This window comes from Macaca thibetana, chromosome 1, assembly GCF_024542745.1.
Source record: "Macaca thibetana thibetana isolate TM-01 chromosome 1, ASM2454274v1, whole genome shotgun sequence".
NCBI lineage: Eukaryota > Metazoa > Chordata > Mammalia > Primates > Cercopithecidae > Macaca > Macaca thibetana.
In genome coordinates, this window is record NC_065578.1 from 30891733 (window position 1) to 30903119 (window position 11387).

The 11387-nt window shown below is 45.0% G+C and overlaps 1 protein-coding gene across 4 annotated transcripts in view; it reads right to left on the reverse strand.

Moving 5' to 3' along the window:
- PTP4A2 (protein tyrosine phosphatase 4A2) overlaps nucleotides 1–8345 on the reverse strand; it is a 29709-nt gene extending 21364 nt beyond the window's left edge. For 2 of the 4 annotated variants that reach the window (XM_050796607.1, XM_050796593.1), the window contains exon 1: nucleotides 7980–8345. The gene's annotated coding sequence lies outside the window, so the exon portion shown is untranslated. Of the gene's footprint in view, nucleotides 1–1063; nucleotides 1322–3115; nucleotides 3299–7979 lie in introns of those variants that run through there. The other 2 variants (XM_050796594.1, XM_050796598.1) reach the window with 2 other exon arrangements.
- Between the last annotated feature and the right edge of the window lie 3042 nt (nucleotides 8346–11387).

Here is an 11387-nt window from a genome sequence, read left to right on the forward strand (position 1 = left end):
CCTTCTTAAGGATAGGAACTATCTCCAATTCAGTTGCTTCCCCAAAAAGTTAAATCCTAACATTTGTTTTCTTTCCTCCTCCCATCCTTCTTTCTTTAATCTCAAAAGGCTAATTTTCCCAGAGAACAACTTAAGTCTTAATCATTTTAATTTAGTTTCCAACATCACTATACATACATTAACCCAAGAACCACTGAATCAATAATTTCATTAATAATTTAAGATTCTGAACTTCAATTGTAATAAAGCAAATTCAGTAGTAAAAATCCAAAAAAACACCTGGATTCAGCCTGTCAACACCACATTGAAATGTTTTCTGAGTTATATCAGGACAGTCAGAATGACTGTAACAGCTGCAAGTTCCCTGAGGCTGCAAAATAGATACTTGGGAAAGGTTATTTGAATCACCTTTCAAAATAACCTACAGCACAGGAGTAGCATGCAAAGTAAAAACTTTCAGGCTACTGCTCACATTATTTCAAATATACTATATCTCAGAACTTAGTAGTCTATGGGTCAACTTAACTCTTTTCATTTCCCCATTTTGTCAAATGTACTGGGCATATTTAAAGGTCCTGTTCCAGCATTAACCCCCAAAGAGAGGGAGGGAAACTCTCTATGGACAAGACACAGAATAAAAACATCCCAAAATACATCTTGTCAGCATCAATTATTTTGTTTGAGCCCCAGAAATGTTTCTGCTGCTCAGGCACTCTGGTCCAAGTTTCCCCTATAACTGGGTAAGTTACACTTCACTTCCTCTCCTAAATTTGCTTTTTATAAATTACATTATAGTTCACAGACATATGTTTGTGTACTGGGTATAATACAAGATAAACAGTCAAGAATCCAAATCATTCTATTTGAAGCTGCTGGTGGCCTTTTAAAATGTACTGTCTATCCACTAATTGTCCAATAATGGCATACTTTCACAAAACACAGTAACATTACGATCTTTAAAAACCACACAGTGAAAGTAAATATTTCATACTACATATTAACGTGAAATAAAAATGGTGAAATAACTCTATAATGCCATGTCAAGGAGTTATTCTTTACTCACTAGCTTAGTTCAACATGGATTCACCTTCCTTTTCTTTCTAATTAAAGAATGTAAAATTCAATCTTTCTCGTCCTCTTCCTCCAAATGTTTACTGAGACGAGGGACAATATGTCACCTCTGAATTATACCAAAATGCAGCACAGCCAATCTTCGAACAAGCATTTGCAGAGACGTGTGTACATCATACAAACACTATCCAGGATCAAGCTCCTAGAAGAATCAACGTGGGTGAAAAACGCTTGATTGGTATTAAGTTTTCATATTAACACCATATATTTTAAAGATACAAAGTAAGCATGAGAAGAATGGAATAGGATTAAGGGTTCTGAAGAAAGGTAAAACTTTTATAATAGAAAACTGGTAAAAACAGTGAAGAACCATGGTAGTGTGACATGAGAAAGGGCTTAGTCTTTGGTTAGATAACTCTGGAGAAGCCTTGACCAGGCTGAGAATTTCAGACCAATTTAAATGCAATAAAAGCTCTTAGGAATTTAAAAGCAGAATAGTGGTAAAAAAAAAAGCAACTCTTTGCTCACTGAGACAGAGAGCAAATATTGCCGTATTTATGGGCCTCCTCTGATCTACTGAGCAAGCAGCTCCATAATCACCAAAAAGCTTAACAAAAATATTCTTTCAACTTACTAAATTGTAGTCAACAGATAATGAGTTTAACTAAATTCTACCCGTTGATGACCTCCAAATGAAGACCCCCATCTAAAAAAAAAAAATGAGAATACAGTCTGTGACTTATATTTAAAGTACTTTTCACCCAGAAAGACCAAATTTGCATAACTTAAACTAATCCACCAAAAGGAAACTTGTTTGTAACCACACATGTGGAATGAAAATAATGTCAGTAGAATCTATTGTTTCTCCATCATATCCTTCTCTAGTTGCTGACAAATCCTGCTGGTGACTCATATCCTTCTGCACTAACCAGTCTCTCCGTTCCCTAATGAAAGGCTTTTCACCAATAACGGAAAATACAATACATAACTATTTGTTCTGCTACTAAAAACAAATACAAATATGTGTACATAAATCCAATTTACAAATACTGTGGTGATACAACCTAGTGAATGTTTCCTGTAAAACAGTGGGGAAAATAAAAAGATGGTCAAATTTAAACAAAAACTAAAGGACAACTGGAAGAAAACAGACCTGATTGTGAATCTGAATTCCTGTCAAACAATACATTTAGTTAACAGCCAACATATCTGACCACTGCAGAAATAAAAATATAAAGTAATTTATCTGATCTGCTAAAACAAAAATATCATGTGTATATTTTATGCCAAAAGAATTTAAAGTTTTGAGAAGAATAAAATTTCAAATAAAAAATACTATGAGAGAAATTAAATACACCACTTCTCTAAAGGTAAAGACTGTTCTAATGTTCAAAATATTTTTTCAAACCAGGCTCAACTAGCAAAAAAAGGGTCACGAAAAAGCCTAATCTTAAAATTCTCAACAATTTAAAAAGCCAACATTGTGTAATGTAAATTTATATTCAAATGATGAAATTTAGTGTCTAGGCCACTTAAAATGAAGTGGATGCTGTGTTAATGTAACCTGTGGGCAAGAAAATCAGTACAGGCAAACAAAAACCATCTATATTCAAGTCACATAAAAATATCCATATAGTGGCTCACGCCTGTAATCCCAGTACTTTGGGAGGCCGAGACAGGCAGATCACAAGGTCAGGAGATCGAGACCTTCCTGGCTAACATGGTGAAACCCTGTCTCTACCAAAAATACAAAAAAACTAGCCGGGCATAGTGGCGGGCGCCTATAGTCCCAGCTACTCGGGAGGCTGAGGCAGGAGAATGGCATGAACCCGGGAGGCGGAGCTTGCAGTGAGCCGAAATCGCGCCACCTCACTCCAGCCTGGGCAACTAAGCAAGACTCCGTTTCAAAAAAAAGTAAAAAATATATATATATATCCGTATAATCTGTCGACTCCTCACAGTCATTTTTCTGGGAAAAGATTTCGGAGTCCTGTAAATGTACACTGACTGAACAAACAGTGCAGGAAAGGAGTCATTCTCTCACCTGAGTCCTGGTAACTCCACAATGGGGAATTGTGGAAAGCAGACAGACAGCATTGCTGTGCAGCTTCTTTCATGGAGGTGCTAGGGTAGTGACAGTTTCTGGTTGAGCCTAGACCTCTACCACTCCAAAGAGCAAAAAGATTTTCACACAATAGGTACCTCATCTCTACACTAAACAACCTAAAAGGCTTCAAGTGCTAAGACAGTGGCCAGGGAGTCAAGGGAGCCCATAGAATAGAATTCAGCCAATAAAGGATAATGAGATAAAGCTAACTGACACCTCTATACGTAGTAATAGTCCAAAAGATGAAAATGGCGAAAAGATTTTTTCTTTTTTTGAGACAGGGTCTCCCTCTGTCTCCCAGGCTAGACTACAGTGGTGCAATCTCGGCTCACTTCAGCCTTGACCTCCCAGGCTCCAGTGATCCTTTCAACTTTAGCCTCCCAAGTAGCTGGAACTACAGGCTCATGCCACTATGCCTGGCTAGTTTTTGTATTTTTTGTAGAGATGGTGTCTCTATGTCGCCCAGGCTGGTCTCGAACTCCTGGCCTCAAGTGATCCTCCTGTGTCTGCCTCCCAAAATGAGCCACTGTGCCTAGCCAAGACTTTTCTAATATTTCACAGATTAAGAGACTCAAATCACCATCTCCCAAAGTAATTATAACTGGTGGCATCCATTGTTCAACAGAGATTTAAGAACTTTAAGCCCCTAAAAGGAAAAAAATAAAATTATTCGCTGCTCTCTATTGATAATCTTTAACCTAGATTCTAAAACCTGGGATTTAATAATCAAATCCCGGTACTTTGGGAGGCCAAGGCGAGCAGCTCGCGCCTGAGCTCAGGGGTTCAAGACCAGCCTGGGTAACATAGCAAAACTGTCTCTACTAAAAATACAAAAACTAGCGAGGCATGGTGGCACACAATTATAATCCCAGCTGAAGCAGGACAATCGCTTGAACCTAGGAGGTGAAGGCTGCAGTGAGCTGAGGTCGCACCACTGCACTCCAGCCGGGGCAACAGAGTAAGACTCTGAAAAAAAAAAAACAACAATCAATCAATCTATAAATAAATGTCCTTATCTGTAAAGCTAACAGAATACTACTTACAGGATTATTGAATTTTAAATAAGACAATACATGATTTGGCATAAGAAGGGAATGTGGAAACCTAAACCCTAAAAGTGTAATACTGAACTCTACCAGTACCCCAAGATCTCTACCATCACCCTATTCAATAAACATAACTAAGTCCACCATGTTAAAACTAGATTCCATCTTCTATTCAACAAATACAGTTGATGGACTAGCACCCAAATAAATTAACCAAACTTAGTTTCAGAAAAACTTAAGCTTCATTCTTCCAAGACCAAGAGCAACAGCTAAAAACGTATGCACCTGCTCCCTCTGCATCTTGTTTGTAAATACATTAGTTTTCTAGGCTTCACTGGTTACCAACCCCCACATTACAACAAAAAGGAAAAAGTATATTCAAATCCTGTAAAATAAATCCCTACTAAATTTCAACTTTGTGTCTGAAAATTGTAAAGTGTTCCTTAATTACTGCATAAGGAAATACTACCTTTATCGGACAAAATGAATAAAGTTAATTCTTAAGAAAGATAAATCCAATTTACCTTGTTTGAAATTTTTTTTCAAGTCAACTATATATGGGGCTCTCATACTATGTTTTTTCAAAGCTACACACAAAAGTATTCAAACATTTACTCTTCCTAGTGCTACAAAGTTCAATGATGTTGTAAATGGTTTCTGCCTATAAATTTGGTTTGTTCAAATTAAATATTACTTGACTGACTCACAGAGGGAGTGGCCTGACTTTTGCTGTTCTGAGTCAGAAAATACCCCGTTCAGCAGTTCGAAACTATTTCTCATCTATAAAGGTGTTCGAAAACGCCAGCCTTTTCCAGCTACAAAATCTGTTGCCTTAGTAGAAAGATCTTAGTGGCAATAATACTTCAAATCTGTAGTTCAATTTATAATTAACAAAATGCTTTCACATGTATATTCTCACTTCTTCTGATTTAAGTGTCCCACACAGCTCAACAGAGAAACTTTCATACAGTGGTTAAGCTCTAGTTCACTCTTGGCCCCAATAAATATATTCTCTTTTTTCCAAAAAATAAAACATAAAAGGCTGTTGCATTTCTTTAATCAGACTTCCCTCACGCAGACATATCCCAGATGCCTCATAAAAACTGTCTCAAAGCACACACCCAGAGCCCGAAGAGAGTTTCAAGGTAGCATCTCCTCCCACATAAAAGCCTAGCTTAGGCCCCAAAGAGCCTCCAGTCAGCATCTCCTAAATGATCCCCTTGCCTCCAGCCTTCTCTATTAGTTTCAACAGCTCTCCTAAGTACAAGCTGCTAGGTCATCATGTGGATGAGAAACCTCAATGTAAGATGAGCTATTGAAACAGCAGTATGATGTATTGGAAAAATCAACAGCTTTGGAGTCAAAGACCTGGATTTTTAATCCAGCACTAATTCTTATTATCTGTGTGACCTGGGACAAGTTACTTAACCTTTTAAGTTTCTGTATCTCTTCTTCTCACCACTGTAAATCCATGGGAGCTCATCGCTGTATCCCTAGTGCCGGGCAAACAGAAGTGGTTCAAAATAAGCCAAATGGATGCAAATGAAGAGACCACCTTTCTTGTAGTTGTGAGAATTAAATGAATATAAAAAGCACCTGTAGCACAGTAGGCAATTAACACTAATTAATTCCTTCCCTCACTGAATAGTAACAATACTATTTACTATTTATTATTTTTTTGAGAGAGGGTCTCACTGGCTCACTACAGCCTTGACTTCCTGAAATCACAAGTTCCTCTCGCCTCAGCCTCCAGGATAGCTGGAACTACAGGCACATACTACCATGCCTAACTTTTGTATTTTCTGTAGAAATGGAGTCACCACGTTGCCCAGGCTGGTCTTGAACTCCTGGGTTCAATCGATCCTCCTGCCTCAGCCTCCCAAAGTGCTAGGATTACAGGCGTGAGCCACCGCGCCCAGCCGAAAAATATAATTTCTAACTTTTAATTACACATCAATGATTTTGCCTGTAATTCTATTATGTTCACGATCAAAAGGACCACCCTCGCGCCTGTTAATCCCAGCACTTTGGGAGGCCAAGGCAGGTGAATCAGTGGCGGTCAGGAGTTCGAGACCAGCCTGGCCAACAAGGTGAAACCCCGTCTCTACTAAAACTATGAAAATTAGCTGGGTGTGGTGGCGCACACTTGTATTCTCAGCTACTTGGGAGGCTGAGGCGGGAGATTACTTGAACCTGGGAAGCCTGGGCAACAGAGCAAAACTCCATCTCAAAAAACAACAACAACAACAAAAGGACCATACTACTTTTTGCTTATACTGAAAGACTACCAACTTCTAAGAGACAATTATTTTTAAGATAACATCATTTTTAATATTATATCAAAGTGTAAAATCCCTATCGAGGTACTACTCTTCATCAAGAATCCCTACTTTTACAACTCAAGAATGGGAAAAGTCCATGACAATAATTAGTCCATTCATTATGAAACTTAAAAATGCCAAGATCAGAATACCAGCAAACAACTTCTCACCATCTTCACCAATACAATGGTGTGCTGGCAAGTGATTCTGAAGCCCTGATAATGTGTCATTCTGCATCCTTAATTTCCTTTTGCACATTCGGCAAGGCATAACTTCACTCACTTCCCTCTGAAACTACTCTGTTACAGAGCATGACAGCAAGTACCATATTCCAACTCAGCAGTGGTTGTAGTTTGGTGACTCCAGACAAACATTTGCTGAATGCCTACAGTGACACTAGAACTGCGGGTCACTGCTAATTTCTTGACAAATTCCAGGAAATAATAAACTAGCCTATAGTTTAATTTACCTAACAATAAAATACTCTTCACCTGAAAAACTAGCAGTACTTTACAAAAGTTTATGCTCCTGAACACTCTACAGGCCAGAGTGTAGGCTCTTGGGCAACAGACAAACTTCTTTTCGTTAGCTCTCAGGGACCCCAGACTAGGATAGGATGGCATCCTTGACAAATTTGAAAATTTACTTTGAAGTTATGAAACGTGGGAGAAAAAAAACGTATAGAACAACAACAAAAAAAACACATCACATCTTTTCTGGGGGGGAAAAAAATTAAAATCCCAGAGCCAGAAGATCATAGTGCCACTAGAAGAGACTTATACCCCCTTTCCTCATACTTGAACCTGAGCACCCAGGGACAAGATGCTCCCGGAAAGAACTCCCTAACCCAACACACCACGGTTCACTATCGCCACACACAAAGACGAAGAGGAAGGGCCTCCGGGATGCCTGCTCACACACTGGACACACGCCGGTACACCCTGCCACACTCCCGCCTCTGCCACGCACCTTCTCACCGACACACACCATGTTCTCCCCCTACACTCGCTCTCTACCACACTCTCAACTCTCTCCTCCCCCACTTCTCACTCATGTACCCCCACCCCTCATGCCCACACGCTCCCCGCACACCCATACCCTCCCCCGCCTGCACCCACACTCCCCCAACATCGACACTGTCCCCCGACCCGCTCCCACTCCCCCCACCTCCTCGCACACTCAGCCCTGTCCCCCACTCACACGCCCTCCCTTCACCAACTCACACTCTCCCCCACGCTCGCACAGCTCTCCCCCTTCCACACACACGAGCCCGCCCCTCGCTCACCCACCCTCGCTCCCCCGCCCCGGCCCGGCCCGGCCCTCCTTCCGGGGACGTGTCTCCGGCCTGTACTAATGGCTGCAGCGCCTCCCGCCCTCCCCTTCCCCGAGGCCCCCGGCGCCGGCGCGGGGGCCGCCCGGGAGGGGCGCACTCACGCTGGCGAGCTGGGGACTGGGCATTGAAGTCCGGCGGCGGCGGGAGCGAGGAGGCGCCTCTCTCCTCAGTCACCTCGGCGGCGGCGGCGGCGGCGGTAGCGGTGGCGGCGGCGGCGACGACTCCCCCCCAGCCTCGGCGCGCGACACCCGGCCCGGCCCGGCGGCGGCGGCGGCGGCGCGTCTCCACGAGTCCGTCTTGCTGCTGCTGCTGCGGTCGCCGCTGCGTCTCCTGCTGCCGCCGCTGCCCCCGCTGCCGCCGCTGCCCTGTGGCGTCGCCTCGCGCCGTGCCCGGCCGCCGCTGCCGCTCCAGCCGCTCCCGGACGGACGACGGTTACAGCCCGGCCGATCGCGCCGCCGCCACCACCGCTGCGCGCGCAGCCGGAACCAGCTCCCGCCGCCGCCCCTCAGGGGGCGCTGCGGGGCGCGGCTCAATGGGCAGCTGACCCGCCCTCCGCGTTCGCTGACTGGCTGGCCGGCCGGCTCGCGGGCGGTTGGGCCCGCCCACCTGCCCCGCGGGGCTCTGACCCACTGCCCTGGGCGCCTCCCCCGCTCCTCCTCCTGGTGGTTCGTTCTGCTCCGCACTCCCGGCTACGGAAGGCGAGTCCATGTGACCGGGGAGGGAAAAGCAGAACGTGGCCTGGGGAGTCGTTCGCCCACGCTGCGCCCCGCCCATCCGCACCTGGGCTGGGTCGAGGGCCTGCAGCCGAGGTGTGACCCGCAAGGTCGAAGGGTTCTTTCTCGCTCCTAGGCCGTCAGGCCTGGGGTCAGATCCTGATGGGACAGGGTGGCCACCAAGTCCTGTGCTTGGGGATTTCCAACTCAGAAGTGGGAACCTGGGCAGCTCAGTTCTTGGCTGCCCTTCCTGAGGCCCCAAATAAATGGCGTGTGCATCTTCGTGGAGGATATTAATACGCCACCCCCGGCTCTGCCCACAAGACACACACACATCCTAAGAACTGTCCCTGACAAGCCAAAATTCAGACTTTCAGGATGTAGGATCTTGGGCAAGTGATTCCCTCTCTCCAAGTATTATCAACTATAAAGTGGAAATAATAATCAGCAACCTCATGGGCGCTTTCACGATCGATAATAACGTATGAAAACGCTTGAGAAAGGCCGGGCGCGGTGGCTCATGCCTGTAATCCCAGCACTTTGGGAGACCGAGGCGGGCGGATCACTAGGTCAGGAGTTCGAGACAAGCCTGGCCAACACAGTGGAACCCTATCTCTACCAAAAATACAAAATTAGCCGGGCATAGTGGTGCGCGCCTGTAATCCCAGCTACTCGGGAGGTTGAGGCAGGAGAATCGCTTGAACCCAGGAGGTGGAGGTTGCAGTGAGCAAAGGTCACACCACTGCACTCCAACCTGGGCGACAGAGCCGGACTCCGTCTCAAAAAAAAAAAAAAAAAAAAAAAAAGGGAAAACAAAACGCTTGAGAAAGAGGAGACCCTGAATTTCAAGGTTTCCGACTTCATGTCACCTTTAACGACGCAGATTATCATAGAGATTCTCAAGTGGAAAGGTTTTTGCCTCTTGCATTTGGAAGCTAGCCAGAAATTCTTTGCCAGATCATGCGTCCTAAGTTTTGGTTTGGAAAATGTGGTCACTAGCGAGCTGGGAGGCTGGTTTAGGCCACGGCCAGATGACAGGCAAAGTGCGGCATTGGGGGCTGGCTTGGGAGGAAGGGAGATGTCTCCCCCTGAGAATTGCGGGTTGGGGAGGGTCTGTTCTTTTTGTCCACTCCTGGGAAGTCTTGCCTGCCCAGAACTGGCTCCTATCTAGGAAGAAATGAAGATGCCCCCGTGGGTGTTTCTCCCCTACCTCACCACCACATCCATGCTCATCCAGCCCTGCGGGGAGAAGCAGTAATCTGTCATCATTAGACCTTCCCCACAAGGTAGACTTGGGGCATTGCTACTGACCAGAAGGCTTCCATTAGAGCTTAGCAGTAAAATGAAAGGTCTTATGACTCAGCCGCATCAAGCCACAGAGCAGAGTCCAGGATGTTCACCACCAGCAGGTGGCCCAGGAGGGGGTATTCTAGGGCAAAGCTGGTTAGCAGGGCTGTGTGGGAGTTGAGAGAGGCCTTGAGGAGCAAGAGGGGCTGCAGATCAGTAGCAAGGCCCCTGGGTGAGGAGCACAGACTGGGCTCACTTGCATTCTGTCTGCCTCCAGCAAGCAGTATTTTCTACTTCCTGGAAACACAGACTGATTTGAAACAAAGAGCTACCTCCTCTGCAAAACTTTTGCTGCGTCTATGAGTTATTGATTCTTCCGATAAAGTTGCAAAACACCTTGTGCAATCCTCTACCATAGCACTTAACATAATACTGTAATTGCCTGTTTTCAGACTCTCCCCCGCTTAGATGGATCTATTTGGGGCAGTCTAGCAGATTGTTTGCTTGTTTGTTTTCATCTAGTAGATTGTTTGACCAAGTGAATGACACTCCCCTCCACCTAGCTCTCCTTCTGGCCCTGAAATAAAATAGTGTAATAACAACATTAACAACATAAGGATAAGAATAATGGCCCCAATAATAGTTACGTTTACCCCCCTTTTTTTTTTTTTGAGACAGAATCTCACTCTGTCACCCAGGCTGGAGTGCAGTAGTGCGATCTCGGCTCACTGCAAGCTCCACCTCCTGGGTTTACACCATTCTCCTGCCTCAGCCTCCCAAGTGGCTGGGACTACAGGCGCCCGCCACCACACCCGGCTAATTTTTTGTATTTTTAGTAGAGACGGGGTTTTACCGTGTTAGCCAGGATGGTCTCGATCTCCTGACCTCGTGATCCGTCTGCTCAGCCTCCAAAAGTGCTGGGATTACAGGCGTGAGCCACTGCACCCAGCCTTTCTTTTTTTTTTTTTTTTAAGACAGGGTCTCACTTTGTCACCCAGGAGGGAATGCAATAGTGCAAACATGGCTCACTGCAGCCTCAACCTCCTAGGCTCAAGCAATCCTCCCACCTCAGCCTCCCAAGTAGGTGGGACCATGGGCCTATGCCACCATGCCCAGCTAATTATTTTTTTATTTTTGTAGAGATGGAGGTCTTGCCATGTTGCCTAGGCTGGTCTTGAACTCCTGGGTTCAAGCAATATTCCCACCTTGGCCTCCCAAAGTGTTGGGATTATAGGCATGAACCACTACACCCAGCCATTGTTACCTTTTATTAAGCATCTACTCTTTTCCAAGTCCTGACTGAAATGTTTTCAAATGTTATCAAGGCCCAGTACAGTGGCTCATGCCTGTAATCCCAACACTTTGGGAGGCCGAGGCAGGTGGATCACCTGAGGTCAGGAGTTTGAGACCAGCCTGGCCAACATGGTAAAACCCCATCTCTACTAAAAATATAAAAATTAGCCCAGGGTGGTGGTAGGCGTCTATAATCCCAGGTACTTAGGAGGCTAA